Source organism: Nomascus leucogenys, chromosome 12, assembly GCF_006542625.1.
Source record: "Nomascus leucogenys isolate Asia chromosome 12, Asia_NLE_v1, whole genome shotgun sequence".
Classification (NCBI taxonomy): Eukaryota; Metazoa; Chordata; class Mammalia; order Primates; family Hylobatidae; genus Nomascus; species Nomascus leucogenys.
In genome coordinates this window covers 64,381,618-64,398,291 of record NC_044392.1, presented here as the reverse complement: position 1 = coordinate 64,398,291, position 16,674 = coordinate 64,381,618, and positions in this window count along the sequence as shown.

Here is a 16,674-nt window from a genome sequence, read left to right as displayed (position 1 = left end):
TCCAGAGGCTCTCTGAACCCTATTCTTTTGTGTTTTTATGGAGGCTTCATTACATAGGCATGATTCATTATTTTTATTTATTTTATTTGTTTTTTGGTTTTTTTTCTGAGACGGAGTCTCGCTCTGTCACCCAGGCTGGAGTGCAGTGGTGCGATCTCAGCTCACCGTAACCTCCGCCTCCCGGGTTCAAGTGATTCTCCTGCCTCAGCCTCCTGAGTACCTGGGACTACAGGCGCATGCCACCACGCCTGGCTAATTTTTTGTATTTTTAGTAGAGATGGGGTTTCACCGTGTTAGCTAGGATGGTCTCCATCTCCTGACATTGTGATCCACCCGCCTCAGCCTCCCAAAGTGCTGGGATTACAGGCATGAGCCACTGCGCCAGGCCACATGATTAATTAAAACACTGGCCATTGGTGATCAACTTAAACTTCGGCCCTTGTCTCCTCCCCAGAGGTTGGGGGTGGGCTGAAAGTCCCAACCCTCTAATTATGACTTGGTCTTTCCAGTGACCAGCCCCCATCCTGAAGCTACCTAGGGGCTATGAGCCACTAGCCAATTATTAACACATAAAAAGACAGCACTTTGGAGATTCTAAGAGTTTTAGGAGTTGTATGTCAGGAAGAGGGGTTGAAGACTGATATGGTGTGGATGTTTGTCCCCTCCAAGTCTCATGTTGAAATGTAATCCCCAGTGTTGGAGGTGGGGTCTGGTGGGAGGTGAGTAGATCACGGGGGCGGCGGGGGGATCCCTCATGAATGACTTAGCACCATTCCCTTGGTGATGAGTGAACTCTCACTCAGTTAGTTCTGTCTCATGAGATAAGGTTTTTTTTTTAAAGTGTGCAGCACTGTCCCCTTCTCTCTTGCTCCCTCTCTTGCCATGTGATGCACTGGCTTCCTCTTCACCTTCCACCACGATTGTAAGCTTCCTGAGGCCCTCACCAGAAGCAGATGCCGGCACCATGCTTTGTGTATAGCCTGCAGAACCATAAGCCAAAATAAAACATCTTTTTAAAAAAGTTACTCAGCCACAGGTGTTTATAGCAACACAAGAACAGACTAACACAAAGACCAAATATGTATTTCACAATGTCACACACAGTATTTCCATTCCTCTCTAAACCCCTCTTCTTTCAGCTCACATTGCAGAGGCCTCGCCTGGCCTAATGCCTTGGCAAGTCGGGACTGGTAATCACAACAGCTTGAAAAACAAACTAGATATTCTACAATCTCTAGAAGTTCAAGAACCAAGTCTCTGATCTTAGAGTTTCCCTTAAGTGTAAATGGATATTCCTCTGCCTGTGATAGAGGCTAGCAAGCCTCCTCTTCCAGCCAATGCTACAAGAGGTAGGGAGTGGCCATATGCCAGGCAGCAAGGCTGTTTGTCTTCTCCTAGCCTCCCCTCTCCAGCGTTCTGCCTGAAGAATGAAATCAATTAGAGAACATCAAGAGCAGGAGAGCTCTTTCCCCATTCCCTTTGAAATTCCTTGTTAGGACACTGCTTTGTAGATGGCCCCGCACCACCATATTTAAGAGGGCAGAGCAGTGTGGGGAGGGCACCAGGGGACCTGGTCTGAGAACCACTGGTGCCATTTACAGAGAAGAAACCATAAGAAGCAAGGAATCTGAAAGACTCCTTTATTCCAAAGTCAAAAATTAAGCCTAAAGAAACTGCTTAAATAATTGTATCAGACTAGTTTTAAAATCTATTGAGCTAAAATTATTTTTTTCTCTCTTGCTACCCAGCAGGTGAGGACTCATAAGGGAGATCAGGGTGATTAAGAGAAAAAAGAAACTATACATTCTTTATGCATGTGAGTGGAGTGAGTAATTTTGCAACCCTGTTTACACATGAAGGGTAGGCAGATGTGAGTTTCAGCAGTCAAAATCAGAAGCTGAGGTTGCTGCATCTGGCTTACTCCCCTCTCCATAACAGCAGAATGTGGGATTTCCAAGACCTTTCTTGAGGGCCTGGTCTCTCCTCAGTGAGGTCCACATACTTATATTTAGACCATGTAAGAACGCATTCATTAACCTCAATGACAATGTTCAGTGTGGGTAAACCACCTGCTTCTCTTTGGTGAGGCCTATGATCACCGTGGAATCTTTTGTATCCAAGAAGTTGAATTTCAACCACTCTCCAATTTCAACCACACCCATTGTCCTGGGTGTGCAGGACAATGACCATACAAGAGAGTGGTAACCCACTGCTGAGAAAGGAGATCCTTGTCTATGACCACCCCTCACTCCTAACACAAGAGGAAGATGCCAAACACTAGCTGAGGAGAAGGAAAGGGAGGAATAAAGCTATGTAATGACTAAGGAGGACTAAGGGATTTTACTGAATAGGCTTATCTAGCAGGTTAACATGAATGGGGGTAAAGGGATTTGGTGCTTTCTGTGGCAGAAGGTTGCTATTACTCTAGAAATGGAAAATGAGAAAAATATCTCCCTCTCCATCAGAGAAACAAACACTCAGGAAAAAACTCACCCTTCCTGTTTATGTACCATATTCCCTGATGACAGGTAGCAGAAAGTATAGTTGAGAGGTGCCCAGGTTTGAAAGTTCAAATCCCAGTTCTGCCATTTCTCTCCTGTGTAACTTTGGACAAGTTTCTTAACCTTTTGTGCCTTTCATTTGTAAAAAAGAGAAAATAATAATAACTTCCTCATAGGATCACTGGAGGGTTAAATGACATATATAAAGCCTAAAGAACAGCTCCTGGCACGTGATAAGCCCTCAATAAATGTGGCTATTATTATTTTTGTAACAAGGGTAGGAGGAATATAATTTCAAAGGTCCATCTAGTTTAAGGCATGTGTAAATTTACTGACAAGTGATTCAGGGTAAACTTTAATTGAATTTTCAATAAACAAGCCATACGGTTTCTTCCTCTACAGTCTATGACCCTTCACCAGGACCTGCATCCCACACCCTGGAAAGAAATGTGTTCATTCAGTGAATTAGATCCTTTAGCCAAACAGCGTTTGCAAACAACCACTTGGCATCCTGACCCTTTCTGTCACTGAGGGTGTTCTAATAACCATGTTGGGTAAGAAGACAGTACCCATCTGCGGTCTCTTTCTTCTTGTAGGTTATGTTCAGGATCAAGTCAGGTTTCATTTGAAATCGGCACTTCAGCAGGATAACAGGAAAGAAAGAGGATTTTGGAGTCAGGAAGCTCTGGCTTTTAAATCTTGGTCTCATGGTTTCCTAATTGCAAGAGCCGAATATTTATCTTTAAAAATGGGGATAATAATATCTACATAGTAGGGGCTTGTAATGGAGGATTAAATTAAACTATTTATATATAGTGACCAATATAGAGTTGGCACTCATTAAATGTCAGTTTCTCTTCCTCTTTCCCCTTTTCCTGCTGAGACACAGAGTTAGACTACTCTGTGGGGTGGGACATTCATCAGGTGGTGTGTTGGTTTTTTTTTTCTCCCACTTTTCTGAGGCAAGAGAACATGAAGATGATGGGAGGAAACAAACATCTACTGCTCTAACCTTTTCTACCTAGTGAACATTGTTCATCCTTCTCTTCTGCCACTTAAAAAAATAATCAAAGTCCAGCTGACACAGAGTTATTTAGCCACGCTGGCCATTTTTATCAACCTAGAAATAAGTGTCCTGTTTATTTCTATTAAAGGTGGATACAAATAAGACCTCAGGAAAATCTACCCCAGTATCTACATGTTATGCCCCTTTCCAAAGTTGAAGGGATATACCTAACACCCAAGGGAGCAGGGCAAGTGAAGTATGTGGTCAGGCGTGGCCATGGCACTATGATGCATCATTATCAAGGGAGGACATAGTGAGAGTCCCGCCAGCTCTTTCCAATCCAATCACCTCTCCTTATAGTAATTCACAATCACAGAGCCCTTCTTCCCCTCTTAGATTTCCATTCAAGCACCCAACCATCAAACTCACTGAGGCCTCACCCTACTTCCCCAACTACCCCATTCTCTTCAACTGCCAGAGGGCTTTCCTGAGATGAAGCAGAGGCTGAGGGCCTGGGGCCCTTGGACGAGAGACTTAGCTACTGACACATAAAAGTGCTGAAACTGGAAAGTACCAGTGCTGAATCAAAAAGCCACTTCCCAGAGATGACATGAATGTTCAAGGTTTGGTTCCTGGAACGCCACCGATTTGGTCCTGAACCTTGAAGCCAACATCTTACCTCTGTTCTTCCATGCCTCAGTTGCCCAGTATGTGGGAAGGATAATGACAACAAAGGAAAATTGCCACCTATCGCCCAACCTGTCATCACTATAATTTGAATGACTTGGCCAACTTTAGAATGCTGTGGAAATTAGTGTTTACTGGGGACTCTGAGATGAAAGGTGCCAAGTTTGGCAGAGCTGAGGCCATTGGTAGGATGTTCTGGGGTGCACTGAAGATTCAACAGAATGTTCCTTTAGCTTGTAAACTGAACTTTCATTTTTGTCAAAGTAGAAAATTTTAGGTAACAAATATTTCATTTTTTCCTTTGTAAAATGTTTTCTTCTCTCCCTTCCCAAGTTTGGGGCATGACCAGTTGTGTTGGAATACGAAACCCACTCCTCCTAGTTAAAATGTTCACAATTGCAGTTTAAAAAACGATGAACTTCTTTTGGATTATTTTTCATACCATGCCAACTAAGGGGGTACCATTTAGCTTTAAAAAAAACTTCCTTCTCTTTTTAACAAAACAAAAAAAAATTTGCAGGATTGCAACTCTGTGAGATCCTGCCCAACTTTGACCCTGAAAGCTGTCTTTGCCTCCAGCTACATTTTCAGATGAGCTTCACTTCAGACTCATTTTAGAAATGTAGACATTTTGCTCCTGGGCCACTTACTCTTTGCCTCTCTGCTTAAACTTCAAGAGCACAAAAGGAAAAGTTTGCAAAGATCATTTACAATGTGCCATCCCAAACCTCTGATGTAAGTGATGCAAAGCAGGCTCCAGTGGGCCTTGGTGTCTCTGATGAGAGGAGCAACGTAAATGGGGAGGAAGTGGGTAAGTGAGAAGAGGCCCTGTGGCTGCGGTGGTGACTCTACCAGCAAAGTCAGCACCTATAGACTGATGAAGGCAGCAAATGAGCTTGTGTAGTGCTCCACAGTGAAGCTGCCCTATCTGTCAGCATCAGGAGGGCTGACAAGCCAAGTTTCTGCACACTGTACACTGCTAAATGCTGTCAGTGACACAGGCATGCTTTAAAGTCAGGCGACTGTTTCCTGCAGGACTAAAGCCTCTGCCTCACTCACCTGCTCAATGCTTCCCCTCACTGCCATGCTTTGATCCAAATTCTTCTTGTGAGGGGACTCCCCATTACATTCTGTTTTTTTTCTACTTTAACTTAATTCCCAGTGGCAGGATGTTCACAGTTCAGCTTATACCCTTAAAATATAAAAACAAAACAAAAAAGTCATCATTATCGTCAAAATAATTTTTAAAAACAGTTCACCACCTCTAACAATTTTGGCTTGGATTTCTTTACAATGCTACAGCTTCTACCCACTTCTTACCTTGTATTTTCATTTATCTTCTTTGGTGCCCTTTTCCTTGTTCTTCCTTTTAGGCCAATCTATTGACAGCCATCCTGCAAAACGGCTGGGAGGTGAATCTCCTTTCTTATAAATTCATCCTCAAAATAATTGCATGATTAAAACAGTTGTGGGCCCTCCATCAAGAGTAATCAGCAATGTGCTTTGAAGCCTGGGATCTGTTGACTCTCTGATGGCACCTGGGACCATGTTTATCTCCATTTATATGATTCAGCCACCATTCTGCCTCACTGGGTTCCCTGATGTTAGATTGCTTTGGGGTCATTTGGAAGAGGAAGATCTACCGCCAGAGCTTCAAGTTAGTAGTGACAATTCTCCATTGAACTCAGACAGGAGACTGACATGGTTTCTTGCCAGGCAGCAATTAGTGACTACAGGACTGAAGTGGTTTCCAAGATTCAGGATTTGCCTAGTAGTTGTAAAAGATAACAGCCAACAGGGGAAGAGGATACCCAAACCCAGCCTATCCTGTGAAGTGTAGGGCATGACTGGTATTCTAAGGATGGTAGTTTCCACATTTTTGTGGCCTGTGAATCACCTTGGCAGGATAAAATTTCCCAAGGGCAAATTTACCCGACCGATTGCCACTTGCCAATGCAAAACCAAATAAATGTACATATGTTTATTGGGAAGAAAACCAAAGCTTTGGAGAGGACAGGGACAAAGTCTTTGGATCCCCAGGGCCTAATGGTCTCAAAAAATATTTACTGAGGTCATCTGATTCCTCTGAGAGGCTAAGCATACATAATTTTCCAATCATTTTGGTCTTTGTACTATATTCAGAGAGTGAATCTCTGTGTTAAATACAACCAGGTGATGGACAATGGGCGGATTTAATTTTTCATTTTTATCAAGCATGGTATGGAAGAAGCAGCAGTAGCTTGACCTTCTCAACTGCTTGGAATTCATGGATTACTTTACTGATGATTTGTTAAAGATGTTTCTGTCTTGATACGTGAAGAAAGGAGGAACTAAAGTGGTCACCCAAAAAGCCAGAAATCCAAACACTGTTACAGGCCAAAGTCTTGGCCTAAGAATAAAGAAAATTAGGCAGTAGGATTGGGTTGTGCCTTTCTGAAGTCATGTTAGCAGTCTCCTGGGCCACAGCTTTGGCTTGCTCAGATGCAATTTGTTCAGGCAGTGCAGCTGGGGGCAGCAGGGCTTCGGCTACAAAAGTGTTGGCTGGTAAGAGAAAATCAAAATAATCCCCATTAAGTTCCCATTATCTTAAAAATTAGAAACTCTAATGAGAGGCTTCCAGAGCAAGCTGAGCAGCAGGAGGGCACCTCTGATGGATGCTGTCCTCTGTAAGGATGTCACTGTTGTCACCAGGGGCAAGCTGAGGGCCCAAATGCCTCTGACAGTTTCCCTGGAAGCAGCCAAGATTGATCAGGCACCCCAGGGCTCAGGAGCCATAAGAAAAGACAGAGAAGCAGCCCAGAAGCGAGGCTGGCATGGAAGGAGACCCTTGACCTGATGGGTGATCATCTTTAACCCTGAATTCTGTTAACTGTTTCTCAGAAACTCTCTCTGAATTGATTTAACTTTCATAGTCCTGGATTCTTTTAGGTGTGGTGTTGCCTAAAGACAGGTAAAATGCCCCCTAAGGGAATTCCTCACCTCTATGGTTCTAAAACTGGGTTCTTGTCATATTTCAGGATGGGGAACCTTTTTAAAAAAAAATGCCTTCATTCTCAGAGCACGAAGAACCTTTTATAAGAAGAAGGTAGCTGCAGAATGCTTATTCTCCTGGCAAATAGCAACTGTGGAAACACTATTTTCATATAGACCTGGCAAACAGCTTCCAGTATTTTCTGCCCAAATACTGCATCTCCTCACCAGCTTTGCATATATCTTGGCACTGCACGGCCCAGTAGTGCCACATCATTTCATGGCACTGAGCCAAGAATGTGCCCAGCCGTGCTTAGCACCATACAGGGAGTCTGCAGGGCCCTCCAAGCTCCCACCACCACACTCCTACTGGAGCAAAAGGGGAGATTATCAGGCAGCAAGTCACGGTGTTGTTATTATTACCCTGATGTGTAATAAATCTGTGTAGTGCAATAAATTAAGGCAAGGCTCTGTTCTCACTTTACAGGCTGCCAATAGTTTTATTGTAACAGCTCAAAGATGTGAGTTTTCCTTTTTAGGCAGAGTAGAGGAAGCTGTGAAATTTGAAGAGAGAACAAAAGGATACTTGAGTGTAGTTTGTAAAACAGGTATTGTACAAGAACTGGCTCATCAGGACATCCAGCACCTAATGTTTTTCTGTTTAATGATATTAGAGAACAGCGAGGCCTTACAATGGCCACAAGAGTTCATTTGAATTCATTTTCATATCAATGTCTCACTGCTGAGTTCTGCTGAGATGACCTCTTGCACTAGACTTACAGTGCTTTCTTTTGCTGATAAACCTGAGCGATTGTAAGATCACAAATTGGTTCTGGAACTCATTAAAGTCAGCAAATGAGCATTAAAAGATACTTGCATAGGTTGAGTTTGTGCTAATCTGTCTATTTTGGCACTTACAGCTCAGAGGATGAACAGAGGGGTGGTGAGAAAAAACCCTCCAACTCCCAGCAAGATGATGATCCATTTCAGATGTCTGTCAAGGATGCACACGCTCGCCGGGCGCGGTGGCTCACGCTTGTAATCCCAGCACTTTGGGAGGCCGAGGCGGGCGGATCACGAGGTCAGGAGATCGAGACCACGGTGAAACCCCGTCTCTACTAAAAATACAAAAAAATTAGCCGGGCGTGGTGGCGGGCGCCTGTAGTCCCAGCTACTCGGAGAGGCTGAGGCAGGAGAATGGCGTGAACCCGGGAGGCGGAGCTTGCAGTGAGCCGAGATCGCGCCACTGCACTCCAGCCTGGGAGACAGAGCGAGACTCCGTCTCAAAAAAAAAAAAAAAAAAAAAGGATGCACACGCCCTGGCTTTTCTTCCTTTACACCTTGAACCCTGGGTGTAGGAGGCAAGGGAAGGATTTGAGAATGCTTCACCTCTACCCTTTGCCAAGTTCAAAGCCCAAGTGAGACCTTCAATCAGGTCCCTGGCACACCTGACACTTCGTTATTATTATTATTTTTTTATCAAAAGCCCCCTTCTTTGGTAGCAAATTCTATTTCTATTCTCTGTTTTAGAACTCGACCCTTACTTTTTTTTTTTACTCAAATGTTAGTCATTCAAGATTTCTTAACCCTTTGGTTACAGAGTCTTCCATCTTTTTCTTCTGTCTTCATCTAGGCTCATAGGTTATTTCTCCCTAAACTAGACACACTGGGTGCTGGTGCTCCGCTCTGTGTCATTATATCCCCTGAATAATGGGAGGCTATTGAGCACAGAGTTGATATTCAATATATAAATATTGATTGACTTTTTTTTTTTTTTTGAGATGGAGTCTTGCTCTGTCGCCCAGGCCAGAGTGCAGTGGCATGCTCTCGGCTCACTGCAACCTCTGCCTCCTGAGTTCAAGTGATTCTCCTGCCTCAGCCTCCTGAGTAGCTGGGATTACAGGCACACACCACCATATCCGGCTAATTTTTGTATGTTTAGTAGAGACGGGTTTCACCATGTTGGCCAGGCTGGTCTCAAAATCCTGACCTCAGGTGATCCTCCCAAAGTGCTGGGATCACAGGCATGAGCCACCACATCTGGCCTGATTGACTTTCAAAATAGCCTTCTAGTTTATTGTGTAACCACCAGCTCTACTAATTTAGTTTAACATCATTCACATACTGCCCTGAAAAACTATACGCCCCTTATGATCTTACAGTCAAAAATGATTGACTCTCTTGGTAATCCTCCTTGCAAAACCCTAAGACTCACCCCCCACTCTTCCTTAGAAAAATACTATATTCCTTTGCTTGAGTCTCATTTATTAGCAGCAAATGCGAACACAGGAAACTTCATTCTCTGAGTTTACATATTCTTGTGAATTCTATTTTTCTCTCATTTTTCCCCTAATACAGTCTACCCCTGGCCAATCTATAATAATTCTAATCAGTAGAAACTCTGGAAAAACTGAGGTCATAATTTCTGAATCTGGTTTGAATTTGGAATTTGCTCCCTCAGCTCAAAATTAGTATTGTAAATTTGCTGGAAATGTGTTTTCTACTTTTTGGACTCAGCTAGTAGTTTCATACACAAAGTTTGGTATCTGGCTTAACTAGTTACTGAAAGAAAAAGGACATCTCCAGCTCCTTTTCTGGCCTTTCTCCTATCCCACTACTTCCCTCCACCCAATACAAACACACACACACACACACACACACACACACACACACACACACCCAACACCAGTCACTGAAGATGGGGAAGATGGAGTTCTTCCTTGAATTCCCCTTAGGTTGTATCATTGTTTGGAAGTTATTGGTTCTTATCCAAAAGCAGACGTGGATAGAGTAAGGAGTTTTAGCTCAGCCATATAAAGTAGCATAAGCCCCAGGCTTTAATCTTTCTGTAAGGCTGCACTGGTATATAGTCTTTCTTCTATTGAATATAACAGATCCATATTAACAAGCATTTATTGAGTGCTTACTTTGAAAACCAGTACTGTATTGTCCCTTATATTACCTCTTTTAACTTAATTATTGCTCTTTAAGGTAGTATTCTCATTTTATAAATGTGAAGCAAATATTCAGAAAGTGACTTGTACTGAATGGGAGAAACATATTTTTTTTTTTATTCCAAGCCCATTGCCCTTTCTTCTTGTTTGATTTTTAACTTTGTGATAATAGAGCTCTATTACAAGAACTGGAACTGTCTGTACAGTTGGTTATTCTTAAATGATCTACACAGAGTGCAGAAATCCTATTACAACAAATACCATTGTAACAAAACCTCTCTCTAAGAAAATCCCATTCTAGAGCTGTCATTGGCTCCTAACTTTTATCTAGTAAACATTCAAGGAATATTTTGTAAAAGTTTACCCAAATTTCTCACTGGAAATTTCGTGCTTAGGATGCCTTCAAAATTGAGTTCAGGTATCAGGCACTAAGGGAAGGAACAGGAAACCTGATGACATTGTACAATATTTGGTGTGTATTCCTTTATACCATAAACAGTGAGTCTAAAAGTTGTGTTAGCTCAATTTGTTGTAAAGTAAAGCGACAGTACCATGGAAATAGAAGGGAATAAAAAGCTCCACTTTAGATTTTTTTAAAGGTACTTGAATCATAATGTCAATTTAAAAAAAGTAATTTGGTTAATGAATAACGGTTATCTTTCCTATAAAAATAGCTAATAGTTTTTGAGCACTTATGATGTATCAGTTAACATTGTAAATTTTTAAATGTATTATTTAATCTTCACGACAACCCTGTGAAGTAAATGTTATCCTAATTTTACGCACAAGGGAACTGAAGCTCAGAACGGTTAAATAATTTGCCCAAGGTCACACAGCTGGTAAGAAGCAGGATCAGAATTTGAACTCATGTTGTGTGACTCCAGAGCCTACCTGTTTAACCACACTTAGGGTTGCCAGATAAAATATAGTTACACTTGATTTTTGGATAAACAAATCCTAAATATTGCATGGAACATATTTTTACTAAAAGCATATTTTTTGTTTATCTGAAATTCAAATTCAACTGGGGATCCTCTATTTTTATTTGCTAAATCTAGCAACCCTAACCACACTATTCTGCCTTCTGTAAATTCAGATATCCATATATTTGGGTTGTTTAATTTGCAGTTTACACATGCTTGAGTTTTGTTTTTTTTACAGAATAAATGATGTTAATTCACATCTACAAAGCTAGGCTCCTGGATTTCTGTTTCCCTCCATTTATTGAAGGCTGGGTTGGTCTGATGCTAGTCTTCTCCCTGATAGTGCAGCTAAGTGCAAGCTTTTCTCTTCTGATAAGAAAAGACTTCACTTACTGTTGGCACATTCTGGCCTTCTGCCTACACTGGGCTCTCTCTCCAGTGGCCAGCTGTGTCTTGCCTGGTGCTCATCGTTATCCAACTTCCTTGCCTCAGGAATCCTCGACTCTTTCCAAGATTTGCAGAGGTGCATGGCTGAGTAGCAGCTTCCTTCCAGACAACAGTGTTCACAGAAGGAAACAGAAAAGAATCAGTGGGCTAGAACTTAGAAGAACTTTATATATAAAGTCTGTTGAATAAAACTTATAAATAGGCAATATATACACCACCAAATGAACAACTCTTGTTTCTCCATGGGTATCTTCCACTCTGATTTAGCTCTCTCACAATGCACAATATGCACCTGCCTGTATACCTTCTTTCACCACTCGGATCACCTAAGCTGAAAATATAGAAACTGTTTTCAATGGCCATCTAGAAACCAACTGTATTGCCACTCAAATCACACAATGCATTAGAAAACAAATATAAAAGCCTTTGGAGTTAGCTGATCTTTATCATCTTTTAACAATGTGAATAACCAAAAAGTAACTGTCTATTTATAAGCCTGGATGTTTATAGAATTACCTCTATAGTCAAGATCTTTTAAATATTTCAAACAGCTTGAATTTCTATAATCCAAGAATAGAATAATAGTAATAGAGTTTTATAACATAAAAATAACATTTGGTCAGTATGTGCCAGTCTCTCTGAAGAGTATTGTCCATGCATTTTCTCTCTTAGTTTTTACCAAAGTACTACGAAATTTTGTACTCTTTTTAGCATAAGATGACAGACAAGAACACTGAAGCTACAAGAGGTTAAGTAACTTGTCCAAGGCTGCACAGCTAGTGGCAAAAGCTGCATTTAAAGCTATGTAGCCTCATTCCAGGGATCATATACTTAAATTACTGCATAACAATACCTCTACATCGTAAGATCAGTGGTAGATAGCGCTTTTTTGGTGAAAACATAGGGTTTTTTTTTTTTTAAGTTTTAAATCTGTTGCAAACTCTTTCATTTCTTTTTTTTTTTTTTTTTTTTTTGAGACAGAGTCTCACTCTGTCACCCAGGCTGGAGTGCAGTGGCACGATCTCGGCTCACTGCAAGCTCCGCCTCCCAGATTCACGCCATTCTCTTGCCTCAGCCTCCTGAGTAGCTGGGACTACAGGCGCCCGCCACCATGCCTGGCTAATTTTTTGTATTTTTAGTAGAGACAGGGTTTCACCGTGTTAGCCAGGATGGTCTCGATCTCCTGACCTCATTATCCGCCCGCCTTGGCCTCCCAAAGTGCTGGGATTACAGGTGTGAGCCACCGCACCCGGCCAGCTCTTTCATTTCAAAGGCATGAAGTGTTCTCTTTGTTAAATAGTAAAGAACACCTAGGAAGAGGAGAAGTTGGGTAGTAAGTGGCCAACATGATAGGATTAAATGAAATGCTATGTGACTAGTACATAGCTTATACCTCATGTAACCAACCACAAGACTTGAACAACACCTGGACTGGTCCATGCCCTGATTCACCTAGACAAGGCCACTAATCACTTGCTTGGGTATCACAGCAATGTCAAGTTGCCAGAAAGGATTCTAAATGCTTACTCTCATTTTCTGTACTTATTTCAAGGTCAACTGGTCATTTTGTAGACCAGCACCAACAATCTATGGACCAGGTTTTGAGTGGCACTAATATAGGTAACATCAGTTTAGTTAATTCAAGTATACAAATAACCAGTGAAGTATATGGCTTGCTTATATTCTCTTTCTCTATGCAACACACAGACACGTGCTCCTGAATTCTTATACCTGAAACATTTACTAAGAACCTACTATATTCTTGTTACTTTTCTAGGCTCTGAGAATAAAGTAATGAATAAAGCAAATCAAGTACCTGCTTTCAGGGAACTTAAAATTCTAATTCAATCAATGTCTTGATACCCAAACATCTGGGTACCAGTTTGAGGCCTTGCCAATTAAGAGCTCTCCGCTTTTGTGTAAATTCATTTAATCCTTCTAAGCAAGTCTTTCCCTTTACAAAATGAGACTAATAATACGTACTTTAATGGCATCATTGGTAGCATTAGATATTGTGAAAACTGTAAAATCACATATCAATGCCAGGTCACATTTTTATCATGTGCCCTTCTTGAGTGAAGGGATGGTATTTTTCCTGCCTTTGTATCCTTAGCAGGAAGCATAAGGGCTTGCTAAGTAGCAAGCTTAAAAATATATTTTCTAAACATTTATTAGATGGAAGCTTCTTTTTATTGATATGTATCACAATCTTCTTAAAGGCTTCAATTGGTCCTAGAAGTGTCTACGCTTGTCCTGTCAGTTCTAAGAATAACGGTGCTCTTTAGCATTACAAACTAGAACTGAATTGTAAAAGTGCCCTAAGTTTCGGGAGCATTTGGAAGAAATTCTCAGCCAATAACAACATGAAAAGAAATGTACCTAGTCTGTTTCTCTTCAAATGTCTGAACTTCATGTTAGAAAAGTTGCTTCCAGGGTATAAAGACTTTCTTTTTGAGGGCTAGTGATGTTACTGTTAGAGTTAGACGGGTATGGATACTCTACAGATTTCATGAAAGTGCATAACTTCATTCAGTGGCTATTTGAAGAGTACCTTATTTTATAAGGTGCCCCTTATACTGCAAGGGACATTAACATAATTAAAACACAGTGACTTGCAAGGAATAATATTTAGTAATGAGAATAAAATGAATACACAAAATGCACTATAAAGCAGCATATAAGTGCCATAGGTGTGGAATGAACAGTAACTATGGGACTTCAGAGGAGGGCTCCACTTAGGAGCTGCAATATGAGACAGGCCTTGAAGGATTTCAACAGATTTTAGGTTTGATAGAGGGAATGGAAGGCATTTGTTGCAGGCAGAGAGGTAACCTAAGTTGACTCCTTTGTAAAAAGTTAGTAGGAGTTACAGCAAGTAGTTTGATATACGTGTAAGGGTATAGTGAAAGGTAAGGCTAGAAAAGTGGGATGGAGATACATAATTGGGCAAGTGCCAGGTTGAGCAGTTTGTACTAAATTTGATGGGGAACTATTGATAGTTTTTAAAATAAGGTGGAGTCATGGTCTGGCCAATGCCTTAGGAAGATGGTTTTGGCAAGAACACAAGACAGACTGAAGGGAAGGCAACTAAGCAGGAGACCAAACAGGAGAGCACAGCAAAAGTCTCGACCTAGGTTAACCAATACCTGACCTAGAGTCGTGGCAATAGAGCTAGAGAGGTGGGGGCAGCTGGAAGGGCCATTGTGTAGAAAGTATAGTATTTATACCTGTGCAGTCCAATATAGTAGCTCCTAGTTAAGGCTCTTTAAATGTAACTTTAATTAAAATTAAACAGGATTTAAAATTCAGGCCAGGTATGGTGGCTCACGCCTGTAATCCCAGCACTTTGGGAGGCTGAGGTGGGCAGATCACGAGGTCAGGAGATTGAGACCATCCTGGCCAACATGGTGAAACCCCGCCTCTACTAAAAATAAAAAAATTAGCTGGCCGCGGTGGCCTGCGCTTGTAGTCCCAGCTACTTGGGAGGCTGAGGCAGGAGAATCGCTTGAACCTGGGAGATGGAGGTTGTAGTGAGCCAAGATCGTGCCACTGCGCTCCAGTCTGGTGACAGAGCGAGACTCTGTCTCAAAAAAAAAAAAAAAAAATTTAGTTCCTCAGTTGCATTAGCTGCATTTAAAGTCTCAATAGCTGCCAGGCGCGGTGGCTCACGCTTGTAATCCCAGCACTTTGGGAAGCCGAGGCGGGCGGATCACGAGGTCAGGAGATTGAGACCATGGTGAAACCCCGTCTCTACTAAAAATACAAAAAATTAGCCGGGCGTGGTGGTGGGCGCCTGTAGTCCCAGCTACTCGGAGAGGCTGAGGCAGGAGAATGGCGTGAACCCGGGAGGCGGAGCTTGCAGTGAGCCGAGATTGCGCCACTGAACTCCAGCCTGGGCGACAGAGCGAGACTCCGTCTCAAAAAAATAAAAAAAAAAATAAAAATAAAAATAAAAAGTCTCAATAGCCATATGTAACTCCTGTATTGGACTATGCAGATAAAGAACATTTCCATCACAGTGCAATGTTCATTGAACAGTGCAGCTCACTATGCTTTAGGGACTAATTGGGCACAGAATGAGGAAGATGGATTAAAGGAGGCTTCGGTTTGGCAGCTGAGTGACTGAGAAAGGTAGTGCCGTGAACAGAAAAGAGGAAGTCAGGAAGAGGAGGAGCTGGATTTAGGAAGAAAGGTGTTGTTTAGTTTCTGTCAAATACCAGGCCAGATAAAGTGTCTACACAAATGGTCAGATATCCCTGGTGAAAGGAAAGGGCAGGGAAAGCAAAACGCCCATTGGGTTCTCCCAAAGCTTGTAAAGGAGCCCTGGGAGGATTTAATTGGTTTATCTCCTCCTGCACTCAGTTTCTCCCATTTGTGCAGCTCCCTGAAGATTATGAGTGGGCAATCCAGTTCCTCAACCTCTCCAAACCAACGGTTCACATATACAGTGATAAGGACAGAAGCCCACGGGCTTTGCTGTTTCCTTAGCTCCTTGGAGCCAGCCTGAACCTTTTTCTCACAGATACTTTGTGCTTCCTCTCCCCTAACTGCCTTACTCACCCTTCCCCATGCTCAACCTTTGGAAAGTCCCCTTGCCCTCACTTGTTTGATTACTTCCTCTCAAACTACTTCTCACAGGGACCACACCAAACCATTGACTCCACCACTTTTTACTTGCCCTGTCTTCCCTCCCAGCTTAAATTCCAAGGTCTACCACTATAATCACTCCCTTACATAATACTCCTACCCCTCTCATCGGCTTTCCCCAGCAAAACTCAGACCTGGTCAAATACAATTCTCCTCCAACCCCCAAGCAATGGAGTGTGGCTGGAGGAGAATCACATGGCCTTGCTGAGTGGTCTCACTTTAATGTATGACCATCGACTCAAGAGGGCCCTCAGCACTGTCCATGCTACGCTTCTCTAGTCACTTTTCCACCCTTCAAGGAGATTATTTCTCACCTTCTTCTATCTCCTTTAATAGCCAACAGCTTTTCATTGCATAAAGAACAGATCTTACCTCATCAATCCCAGTGAGGCAGCCAGTACATATGGCACTCAGTGGAAACTGGGAAAAGGTCCACACATGTGTGTGTGTGGGTATGCATGTGTGTGTATGCGCATGTGTGTGTGTTACATGCAGGACTGCTAAAATGCACCACCTCTCCTGGTGGAGCAATCAGAAAA